The sequence below is a fragment of the Phacochoerus africanus genome, chromosome 1, assembly GCF_016906955.1.
Source record: "Phacochoerus africanus isolate WHEZ1 chromosome 1, ROS_Pafr_v1, whole genome shotgun sequence".
In the NCBI taxonomy this organism is placed as follows: Eukaryota; Metazoa; Chordata; class Mammalia; order Artiodactyla; family Suidae; genus Phacochoerus; species Phacochoerus africanus.
In genome coordinates, this window is record NC_062544.1 from 90,268,935 (window position 1) to 90,281,817 (window position 12,883).

General features: G+C 37.5%; 1 long non-coding RNA gene across 2 annotated transcripts in view; it reads left to right on the top strand.

Moving 5' to 3' along the window:
• Nucleotides 1-9,955: 9,955 nt before the first annotated feature.
• The window catches only part of LOC125111995 (uncharacterized), a 60,986-nt gene continuing 58,058 nt past the window's right edge, over nt 9,956-12,883 (top strand). For both annotated transcript variants that reach the window (XR_007131007.1, XR_007131006.1), the window contains exon 1: nt 9,956-10,165. This is a non-coding gene — a long non-coding RNA (uncharacterized LOC125111995). The remainder of the gene's footprint in view (nt 10,166-12,883) is intronic.

A 12,883-nucleotide genomic window follows, 5' to 3' on the forward strand; every position in this document is an offset into this window, starting at 1 on the left:
ACCTTTTTTTTTTAATTTTATTGAGGAATGGTTGATTTATAGTGTTTTGTTAATTTCTGCTGTACAACAAAGTGATTCAGTTATACATATGTATATTCTTTTTTATGCTCTTTTCCATTATGATTTATTACAGGATATTGAATATTGTTCCCTGTGCTATAAAGTAGGACCTTGTTTTCTATTTCCTCTTTATTTTTAGTTTTTGTTTCTGTCTTTTTGGCCATGTGCAAGGTATGTGGAAATTCCTGGACCAGGGATAAAACCCAAGCCACAGCAGTGACAGCACTAAATCCTTATCCACCACGAGGCCATCAGGGAACTCCTCTATTGCCTTTTTTAAACCTTATATTATTATCCTTACATTTTGCTGAAATTTCTCCAAGATTATAGCAATCAATAGGTTGAATAACAGGCTGAGCTTTTTTTTTTTTTTTTTATGGCCATACCCAAGGCATATGGAAATTCCTAGGCCAGGGATCAAATCTGAGCCACAGCTGAGATCTACCCTCAGCAGCCGTGGCAATGTCAGCTCCTTTAACTCACTGCACGAGGCCAGGGATTAAACCAGCACCGCTGCAGCGACCTGAGCCACTGCAGTTGGATATTTAACTCACTGCACCACAGCGGGAACTTCCAGTTGTTTCTGTTCAGTGAGGTATCACTTAAGTAGAGTAAAGTGCAGTCAGCTTTAGAGTGGAACTTGATGAACTTTCATATATGTATCACCATCCCCTAGATTGAAGTACGGACTATTTCTGTCCCTAGAGAAGCATCCTTTATGTCCTTCCCTTGTCAATAACCCCTCCTTCAAAGATAACCGTATCTCCCACTTCTAACAGCATAGATGAATTTTGGTCCAAACATGTTTTCTTAAATTTTTTTAGGAACAAGGTACCCTCCAGGGTGCTTCAATCTTTCCCCCTTGCTGTCTTATCCTAAAAAGTGAAAAGAATGGGTGTTATGGAGATGGGAGTGGGAGAGAGGGAGTGCTCCAGGCTCTGGCTACCCTAGGCATTTAGGTCCTGGTTCTCAACCCAGGGTGTTCTGTCCCTTAAGGAGTTTGCAATGTCTGGGGACATTTTGGCGGGGGGGGGGGGGGGGCAAAAACCAGAGGTCAGGGTAGGAAATGCTACTAGCTTCTGGTAGATAGAGACCAAGATTCTGCTAAACATCCCACAATATACAGAATAGACACCCATACTGAAAAACTATCCAGTCTAGGGACCGGATGTGACTGTCCTCTTAGTTTCCTCCTCTATTGCCAGTTTGTGTCTTCTCTGTGCATCTTTTAAGAGTACCATTCCAGAAGCTGGGAGAAGGTGTCAAACACAGCTAGCCTGTTCCCCTGTCCTTAGCCCTAACGTCAATGGTGCCAAGGTTGAAAACTCCTGACTTAGAGAATGACACCCTTTAAAAATAGGGGTTGACTGAAGATCTCTTCCTGTTATTTTTTAGCCTCTTTATACAGTTTAGATATATAAAAAAAAATGGCAGGTGGTGTATAGTCCAAGAATAAGATTCTTAATTTATCTTCATTAATGATAATTAGTACACATTTCATGCAAAATTTGACTGGCTGTCCTCCCTTAATTTCCTCTTCTGTGGCCCTTTTGGGTCTTCTCTGCATCTTTTTAGGGTAACATCCTGGAAGCTGGGAGAAGGGCCAGTCTGCTACCACAATAATCCAGAGGTCTCTTTTATATTTATATGTATAACTTTCATATTAAAATGCAATGAACATCAACATTATTATTTTAAATGAAATGCTTTTGTGACTATGAAATAACGAGCAATTTCACCTAATGGGAATTCCAGGAGAGTAGACGAAATTGAACAAATTGTTTTCTTGACTGTCAACCTTAGCTTTTTCTAAGGAAAGGCTGTTAGCAAGGTCCTCTTTTAACAGCGCATTATTGATCAGGCTCCCAGGGAAATTCGCTAGCTCTGCAATGTAGGTCAGAATCACAATTTATAAGTGACCACTGATGCTTTTTCCCTCGGAAATAACAGATGCTGCAATCAAGGGCAACACATTCTAATTTCCCCTCCTGGATCTTAAGAGCATCTCTTGAGCCTCATTTTCATTAAGATATAAACGGTACAAGTGTGTAAGAAACACAATTAGAAAGAAAAGGCTCACAGAGCCAATGACAGTTTTGTTTTGTTTCCATTTAGTTTAAGCAGATAATAAAAATGGTACAGGAACATATCCACCTTCTCTCGCCACCTCTACCTCAAATACAAAATCTTTTATAAAATACATCTTCTTTATCAGGCATTATTGAGAAATTAGGTTTTTCATGTCAGGAAACTTTCCAGGTAAGTGAAAGTTAACCTTTTAAATCAGAAAACTCATTTTTTCAAAGCACAGAATCTTAGCATATCTCTGCCAATAAAAATTCTACTCATGCTTTAAAGCACCACTTCTTCCTTCGAGAGCAATTTCTCTTATTGACCTAATCCAATGGATCTCTTTAACTTAGAATTCTTGCTGAATTTTAATTGTTCCCATACATTGCACCTATATTGAGGGTCACTCCAAGAGTGTGTAAATAGGAATTCCCGATGTGGCTCAGTGGTAACGAACCCAACTAGTATCCATGAGGATGTAGGTTTGATCCCTGGGCTTGCTCAGTGGGCTAAGGATCTGGTGTTGTCGTGAGCTGTAGTATAGGTGGCAGACACGGCTTTGATCCCACTTTACTGTGGCTGTGGTATGGGCCAGCAGCTGCAGCTCTGATTCAACCCCTAGCCTGTGAACTTCCATATGCTGAGAATGCAGTCCTAAAAAGACAAAAAAAAAAAAAAAAAGAATGTGTAAACAAAATAAATGAGGTTATTCCCTTCCATAGATAAGCTATCAAAACAACACATGATGGACAAAAATGGAGAGATAGAGAAAGGCACTTTATTTTTTATTTTTATTTTTTAACTTTACACCAAGACTTTTTATTTTTTCTTTATTTTATTTTATTTTTTTAATTGTAATCAATTGCTAGAGACAGTCACCTTAAAGAGGATTAAATGAGGTAATGTATTTAAAGCACTTGAAACTGTGCCTGGCACATTACAAGTCCTAAATAAACATCGCTGACTATTATTATTGATGTTATTATTAGAATTAAATAACATGGATTGCTCCTGGAGAATAATACTTGATCATAGTGGAATATAATGGACCCATCAGATAGAGGGCTGTCCATCCTTGAAAGTCCAAGAAAAGAGAGGATGTTAGAGGTAGATATGGGCTGGACACAGCCCAGCAGTGTCCAGGGAAGAGGACACCTTTGCCTAGAAGGAAACACTGGTTGGACCAAGGGCAGGTACATCTCGTATTGCAGACGTGGTGATTCCTGTAATTAAACTCACTCTTTCTCTTCTTTCTCATGCCATGTTTATAGATCGAATATATATATATACATATACATATATTTTTTTTTCTTTTTTAAGGCCACACCAGTGGCATATGGAAGTTCTTGAGATAGAGGTCAAATCGGAGCTGCAGCTGTGGTCTATACCACAGCCATGGCCTATACCACAGCCATGGCAGCACTGGATCCAAGCTGCCCCTGTGAACTGTGCCACTGCTTGTGGCAAAGCCGGATCCTTAACCCACTGAGCAATGCCAGGGATCAAACCCATATCCTCATGTACACTATGTTGGGTTCTTAACTTACCAAGTCACATGGGAACTCCCTTGACCAAGAATATAAATCATTTTCCCAGTTAAGAGGCTTCACAGGGTCCATGAAAAATGGACTGCCATGTGGATATATTTTCTTAAAAACTGGGCTACCTCGCATTCAAATGGTAATTTGGCTTTCTGTATGGGGTATTCATGGGCAGGAGCTGACCGTTGGAGGGTGGGTCTGGACTCTTTGGTACTTCTGTTTTTGCTGTGCATTAATCAACTGGCTTTGTACTTCAGGCTCTGTAAGTTCAGTTATTGTGAATCTATTTTTTTTTTTTTTTTTGTCTTTTTCCAGGGCCACACCCGTGGCATATAGAGGTTCCCAGGCTAGGGATCTAATTGGAGCTGTAGCTGCCAGCCTACACCACAGCCACAGCAACACCAGATCCTTAATCCACTGAGCAAGGCCAAGGATCGAACCCAAACCTCGTGGTTCTTCGTTGGGTTTGTTAACCACTGAGCCACAACGACAACTCCATTGTGAATCTATTCTTGAAAACCGAATGCACTCAGTAAGCCAACAAATTGGGTTTCTGAGTCAGCCCTTCTGGCTGGAAAAAAATCACAAAGTCTCTCTGGAGATAAAGTAACCTCTCTTCCCATTACCAAGAACCCCAAGCTATTACTTCTACAAATTCAGCTGTCTTTAAGGCATTATTTTTATTGCTTTATATTACAACTATTTACATACTTGATCACATTCAATTATAGATTCAATGAGCACAGTAATCATTCATTTTTATCATCTCCCATGGTATTTAATACACAAAATGTTGATAAGAGGGAAAGATGAGTATTTTTTACATATTCTTATAAGGCATGCAAATTGGAAAATATTTTTAGGGAAGCATTAGGTGATATTAATCAAAATTTCCTATATGCATACTCTGACCAATTTTAACTCTCAAAGTCTACTTTAGAGAAAAACTTGCAAATGTGGATAGGCTATGGTTTATTACTGTTTATAATCATAAAAATTTGAAACAATATAAATATTCATTAACAGAATGGATAAATAATCCATAGCACATCCATTCTGTTGAATACCAATCAGCAAATTAAAAGAACGAGGGAATTCTAACATTCTATCATGAAAAGAGCTCTAAGGCATATTGTTGGGAGAGAGAAATAAAACGCAACACACGTACAAGTAAGGATTATATGGTACAGTTCATGTAGACAAAAAAAATCACTCTGCGATACCAGATGTCTTCTCTGGGTACATTTACATATATGTATTTGCATAGAAAATTTTGGAGGGTAGATTAATAACTATGGACAACCCTATGGAAAGGGAAAGGCACCTCCGGGTTTGAGATTATAGACTCACTTGTAATATTCTAATCTTTTTTTCTTTTTTCTTTTGCTTTTTAGGCCTGCAGGTGCAGCATATAGAAGTTCCCAGGCTAGGGATCTAATTGGAGCTCCAGCTGCCAGCCTATACCATCCGAGCAGAGTCTGCAACCTACACTGCAGATCATGGCAACACCGGATCCTTAACCCATTGATCGAGGCCAGGGATGGAACCCAAATCCTCATGGTTACTAGTCAGTTTAGTTACCGCTGAGCCACAACAGGAACTCACATGTAATATTTTAATCTTTTAGCAATAAGAATGTATTTATATTTTAACTATTTGATTATAATTGAATTTTAAAAGAAAAATTGCTAATACTCAATGGCACAAGAGCAGACAAATAGGTGGAGAGATATTATAGATAAACCTAGGTGAAAAAAAAATCTATAAAGTTGTCAATACCTCCCAAATTAACTTGAAAAATTAAAGTACTCAAAAAAAAATCCTCGGAGTTCCCACTGTGGCACCTTGGATTAAGGATCCAACTGCAGTGGCTCAGGTCACTACAGAGGCATGCGCTGGATCCCCAGCCCAGTACCGTGGGTTAAACCATGGGTTAAAGGATCTGGCATTGCCACAGCTGTGGCCTTAGGTTGCAGCTGCAGCTTGGATTCGATCTCTGGCCTGAGAACTTCCATATGCCATGGATGCAACAGAAAAAGAAAGTAAATAAATAGATAAATAAGTAAATATCCTAGCTATTTTAGCGAATTTATAAAAAGAATTATATGAGGAAACAAACATTTTGAAGTAAATGAATGACAAATTCATAGCAAATATCCAGGATTTTTTTTCGTATGAGTTTTTAAATAAATTTCATTTTTAATTCAAATCAATGTTACCATTAAAATTAAAAGAAGATAAAATTAATTTTTTTAGTTCACCACCTACTTGTCTTTTACTTTTTTACTTTTCTCTCTTTTTTTTTTTTTTTTTTGGCTGCACGGGCAGCATGCAGAAATTCCCAGGACAGTGATTAAACTCTTGCAACAGCAGTGACAATGCCAGATCCTTAACCACTAAGCCACCAGGGAAACCCATGTCTTTTATTTTTATTGAAGTTTAACATGCACACATGAAAGTCTGTAGACAATAAGTGTGCAGTTCAAAGAAATATCACAAACGAAGAAATCCAGGTCCGGAAGCAGGTCACCAGCACCCCAAAACTCCCCTCCTGACCTTTCCCATCATTAGCCCTTCTACTCCCCCAAATCAACCATCATCCTGACTTCTGACATTATAGCTGGATTTTGTCTATAGGGATCATACATTATGCTTTACTTTATGTCTTGCTTTATTTATTTGACATTATGCTTTAAGGAGTCCCTGCTGTGGTGCAGTGGGTTAAGAATCCTACTGCAGCATCTTGGGTTGCTGCAGAAGTGCAAGTTCAATATCTGGCCTGGTGTAGTGGGTTAAAGGATCTGATGTTGCCACAGCTGTGGCATAGGTCAGCAACTGCAACGCAGCCATAAATTTTTTTAAAAAATCATGTTTTGAGATTCATATATTGTGACCCGAACCCCCAGTTTTCATTTCCAAAGCTGTAAGACATCCCATTGTGCAATAATGGACCACCTCTTAGTCATCCCTTTCACTGTTGATGGATCTGCTTTGCTTTCAGTTCTACGTATTCAAACCAGGCAGAGCAACAGACAGTCTCAAATACTGGGTGACAGTATTAACAGGTTTAACCACTTCAAACACAGTTTGACTTTATGCATCAATGTTGAACATAACATTCCTCTTTAGCCAGCAATTTTGCTCCAGGTGTCTACCCAAAAGAAATGCATGCCCCTGCTTGCAAAATAAAGCTACAAGGAGTGTTCCTAGCAGGATTTTTCCTATTTTTATTTTCATTATCATAAACCCAGCAATTATTACACTTGTCATATGAGTTTGAGGTAAATGGGATATACATAATGGATATATTTATATTTAGAAACACTGCTTGAGATGCTATGAAATGGTATTTTATACCCTATGTGACATAAAACCCATCTAGAAATGAACCTAAATATTAAACATCAGCCTGCTGGAAATAATACCTGGTGCAGGTCACCTGTCAATGCCACCATTGTGCAACTCACAGTCTGCACAGCTCTGGGAACTAAGATTTTATGTCATCGTGAACTTGGGTATTACAGTGAGTTTTCCATTGAATAATTATCTTCACTAATGATTTAATTGTCATCTTAAATTACTGTTAACTGAACCTGAAATCTACTTCATTAACTTTAAAAATATAAGACCACTGCTAAATTGAATTTAAAATGTCAGTAGCTAAAGTAACAAAGAAGAAAGATATTCACTCTGTGATTTTCAAACCTCCTGCTCCATAGAAGATTATTATAAAAACAGAAATAACTCCATATGTTATGTGGTCAAAAACAATAATTTAGAAGAACATCTTTTGAAAGACATTTTTAATCAAATCACAAATTGAGCACCAAGAAAAAAATCTATGAGCTTAAAGAAATTACTTCTTACTACTTGAAACATTACAAAATGCAGTGACTGTCCTTATTAAATCAGTTAAAATGTCAAGTATATAACAAAAGCTAGTTTTACTAATGTACGTTTAATAGCAAGATAATCAAAATTTTTTGGAGAGGGCAATTTATTGAAATAAATTCATGGTGTAGATTATTCTGGTTTTATGTAAGACTTTGAAAAGTAATTTAAACATAGACTTTCCAAAAGACCCAACAATTCCACTCCTCCCCCCCAAAATTTCCACCCATGAGAAACAAAAACACATGTCCATAAAGAAACGGGGATGGTAAGGCCTTAAGCAGCTTTACTTATAATAAGCAAAAGTGGAAATTACCCATGTATCTTTCAACTGATAAATAATAAACAAAATGTAGTACCCATATACTGGAATGCTATTCAGCAACCAAAAGCAATGAGGTATTGACATATATTAAAGCTTGGATGGGTCTCAAAAACATTACGCTAAGTGAAAGAAACCAGCCATGACATCATACATACTATGTGATTCCATTCTTATGAAATGTCCAAAAAAAGGAAAATGTATAGAGACAAAGCAGCTTCAATGGTTTCCTAGGGAGGACAGTGAGAAAAAGAAATCACTGCTCATGGACACAAAGTTTGTATGATGGAAAAGTTCTAAAATGAGAATGTAGTGATGGTTGCACAACTCAGCAAATGTACTAAAAGTCATCAGATGATTCACTGAAACTGGGTAAAGCTTACAGTCTGTAAATTACGCTCACTAAAGCTGCTTTAAAAAATAAGATTGCATTTTGGAAATGAGCCGGGATGGTGCGGGTTAGTTGCTGCTTGACAACTGGGATGCCTTTCTGCCTGTCTTCTCAAATGCGATAATGCTACACTGCCTGCATTTTCATAAAGCTCACCAAGCAAAGAATCATAAATAAAATAAAAATGTAAAGATATTCCATTAGCTGATAGAACAAGGACACAAACAGATTTGAGGAGGTTATTTATAAACTAATACGACTTTAAAAAAATACATCCAGGGAAACCAGAATTAACAGAATTGTTCATGAGGATTATTATTTCATTGCCTCCTCTTCAGGAGTTTCTTCTCCATTCAGGATCCAGAGCAAATTAAAAAATAAATAAATAAACAAAAACTGAAAACAAGGAGCTCCCTTTGTGACTCAGCAAGTTAAGGACCTGGCATAGTCTTTGTGAGGATTAGGGTTCTATTCCTGGCCTTGGCTCAGCGGATTGGGGATCCAGCATTGCCACAAGCTGCATCATAGATCACAGATTCGGCTCAGATCCGACATTGCTATGGCTGTGGTGTAAGCCCCAGCTGCAGCTCCGATTTGACCCTGAGCCCAGGAACTTCCTTCCATATGCTGCCTTTACAGCTGTAAAAGGGAAAAAAAAAATTCTAAATCAAATTACATTATTGCCCTATTAAAAGCCTCCAACAATAAGAACGTTTTCTTCACTCACTCCTCACCCCAGTCTGTACGGCTGCCTGTGTTTGTACCATTGTATACTTTCTAAACTCGGCTCACATCAAGTGGCTCATGCCTAAATAAACACCAGCTATACTGAGCTTTTGCTCTCCTAAAAACTCCACGTTTGTTCCAGCCTCAAGGCCTTTGCCCTAGCTATGCCCTGAAAGGCAAAAGCACCAAAGCATAGAGGTTAAGTATACAGATTCTGGCCCCATATTACCAGGCTTTCTATGTAGATACTGACAGTGGGATTCGGGGTCACTTATTTAATTTCCTTGTACCTTATTTTCTCATCTGCAGAATGGGAATAATACCTGCATATACATCGCAGGATTGTTAGAGAATTAAATGAAATACTGACTGAAAAGTGCTCAGAAGAGCTTTTCATATAAATCTCTTCTTTTTGAAAGTTCCCTGGTGGCCAAGTGATTAAGGATCTGGTGTTGTTCCTGCTGTGGCATGAGTTTAATCCCTGGCCCAGGATCATCTGCCTGCCAGGGGTGTGGTCAAAAAAAAAAAAAAAAGAAAAGGTTTTAGTAGAAGCTGTCTTTTCAAAATGTAGTATTTTCTCGCCTACCCCCCAAGAATGCATCTTGTATTTCCAAAGGCCCCGTGTCAAGCTGTTGTATCAGTCATCCTAACACATGGTCTCAGACAGTGATTGCAAGGGAGAGTCAAGGGCTTGATTTGTCCCTACTACATAGCACAGCTTGAAATCTTAAGATCCTTCGTATCCTGGGTTCGCATTCTCTGCTTTGCCACGTTGCCACAGACTGAGCATTTCACATTGAGGTCATCCAGCCCTTGATTCCAACTGACTTCCAGCCGTTGTTTGCAGCTGGCTTTCAAAGCCTTCTCAGGGCAGTCTACTGTGGTCATGTCCATCACTCAAATAAACAGCAGCAGTGCGTATGTTCTGTAAATAGCCACAAGTGAGACCTGAAATCAGCCTCTTTCATCTGAATCCAGGGGCAGCAAGCTGAGGGGTCTTTGGTCTGCTGGGCTGATTATATAAGAACTCCTCTGGTTCAGAGCTACAGGAGTCCCTCCCATTTATATTGGTGTTCCTCTTTTACCATTTTGGCTTCTTGCTCATACCTATTTTCTCTTAGTTCCAATCTCAGCGAATGGAATAGATTCTACAAAGTCAAGCAGGTAGGTCTAAATTTTTTAATGGGCATATATTTAGGTAGCAATCTCTAGCATTTCTTTGTAGTGGGCATTTATTTCCTGTGTTCTGAGCTGGGTTGGCCCATCTTACCTCCCATCCTGGGAGCTACCAATATTTTCAGTAAACCCCTCTTCTGGGAAATTTAGCCAGAGTCCACTTCTGTTGTTTGCAACCAAGAACCCTAAGTGATGTAACCTTTAAGACAGCATGAATGTATATCTATGACTGGGTCACTATGATATACAGCAGAAATTGACACAGTACTATAAAACAACTATATTCTAATAAATGAAAAAAAAGAAAAAATAATTCTTTGTCTTTTAGGTTGAGAAAAATTTATCTTACTAGTTTTTCTTTAGAATTTGATTATAACCTTTATTTATCATGTCAAAATTGGCATATTCAGACTTAACCACTTCCTTCTTTATGACATATGTGGACATATGCACACACACATATGTATGTGAATGTATTTTATAACATATATGCATACAATCATGTGTCTGTTTGTATATATTCACAGTTCAAAAAGCAGTCCTTATTTCAAAATAAAAAACACACATAGAAAAAAAAGCGTGATATATTTTTATAATCTAAGGTAATAGCAATAAAAATATCTGGAGAACTTTAGATAATGTGTATACTAAAAAATGTATACTTGAAAGAAAAATGTTAATGAAATACTATTGAGAGAAAAGCAATTTACAAGAGTATGTACAGTATGGTCCCATTTTTGAAACGTAAATGTATGTATTTACATGTCAAAACAGACTAGATAGATACCGACCAAATTATTCATAGGGTGATATATATGAGAACCAATGTGCCTATGATACTTACTAATTCTGTTAACATCGCCATACTTTATTTTCTGCAATGAATACAGATTCCTTTTGCAATATTTTTTAAAAATGATAAATGTTATTTTAAGAAATGCATGCTCAAGGATGAACTTAAAGAATAATTAAGGGTTAGTTGCTGATTGAAAACTACGTGGGCAATTAATGAAATGTTATTCCAAAGACCTGCCTTTGTAACGGTTCTTGAATCTTAATGATACCATTGGAGTTTCTCACCAATTGTTACCCAATACTCCCAAACCAAACATATACAAATAGGTCATGTTGTTAATCGTGACTCACAAAGATGAATCATGGAGTACAGCACACGCTACTAAAAGGCTATAGTTAAACATACTATCAAACTGCATACAAAATTACCCATGCTATTTTTAGAATCCAAGTATTTTTTTTAAGTGATTACTACATTGGCTTGGTATTCAAGCAGCTATTTCTTCTTCATATCTTTTAAAGCAATGCATTGTAACTGCCAGCATATAGGAGAAAGAAAAATATTAATAAAGAAAATTAACAAAATAGTAGTTAATTAGCTAGATTGCAATTTCACAGTAAAAATAGACACTTTCAGAAACTTTTAAAACTTGCTAGTTAGATTCAAACTTGATCCACATTTTAAAAGACTATGCCATTACAAGGAATGATCATTTATTCCCCTCTCATTTCCTCTTATGCTAGTATTCTTTAGAAGCATCAGTCGGTTTTTTTCCCTTTCATTAATTATTCTACATTGTGTTGGCTTTGCTTTAAAAGGTTTAAGGCAAAATGTTTAAGTGCTCTTGGAATTTATTCATCCTCCTTTAAGAGTGTTTGGAATCAAGTATCCATAATCATATCCACCTGTTAAATGTTGACCGATCATTAGAAATCCTACATCAGTCAGCTGTACCACTTCCTAGGGTTCGCTCCAGAATCTCTTTCTCTACATCATTGGTTCTTAGCACATGGAGGTTTCCAGACTAGGAGTCGAACTGGAGCTGTAGCTGCTGGCCTACACCACAGCCACAGCAACATCAGATTTGAGCCGCATCTGAGGCCTACACCACTGCTCATGGCAATGCTGGATCCTTAACCCACTGAGTGAGGCCAGGGATCGAACGTGCAACCTCATGGTTCCTAGTCGGATTTCCACTGCACCACAGTGGGAACTCCTTTCTTTTGTTTTTTGGTTTTTGGTTTTTTTCGGCTTAGAATTTCTTGATCTCAGGATCTTTTTACGCTCTAACAATTATTTACGGCCCCCAAAAGCTTTTTGTTCATGTGGGTAAATATTTTTCAAAATTTACCATATTTGAAATGAAAATAGAAAATTTCAAAATGTTGATTTATTGATTTATAAATAACAATAACAAACTCATCATGCTACCATAAAAGGCATGTTTTATTTAAAAAAAAAAAAAACCTGTTTTCTAAAATAAGTAGTGAGAAAATAGTGTTGTTTTACCTTTTTGCAGATCTATTTAGTATTTGGCTTAATAAATGAAAACTGGAATGTCCCATCTACTTCTGCATGCACTCTGTTGCAATATCACACTTCATTTAGTCTCTAGAAAAACTCTACTGCATACTTATGAGTAAATGAGGGCGAAAAAGGCAAATAACATTGTAGTGAAATTATGAAAATAGTTTTGACTTCATGGACCCTCTGAAAAGATCTTAGGGGGCCCAATCTCCTGGGCTCCCCAAACCACTAAAGACATAAATGAATTGATGTCAACTCATGGCTGTGTAGGAGCCAAATCAGATATCTAATTCATGGCACTGAATGTTTTCTGGGTCAAGGATTTCTTTTCTGGTGGTGGTTATTTACATTTTAAACCACAGCAATGGATAAAGTTATCCTTG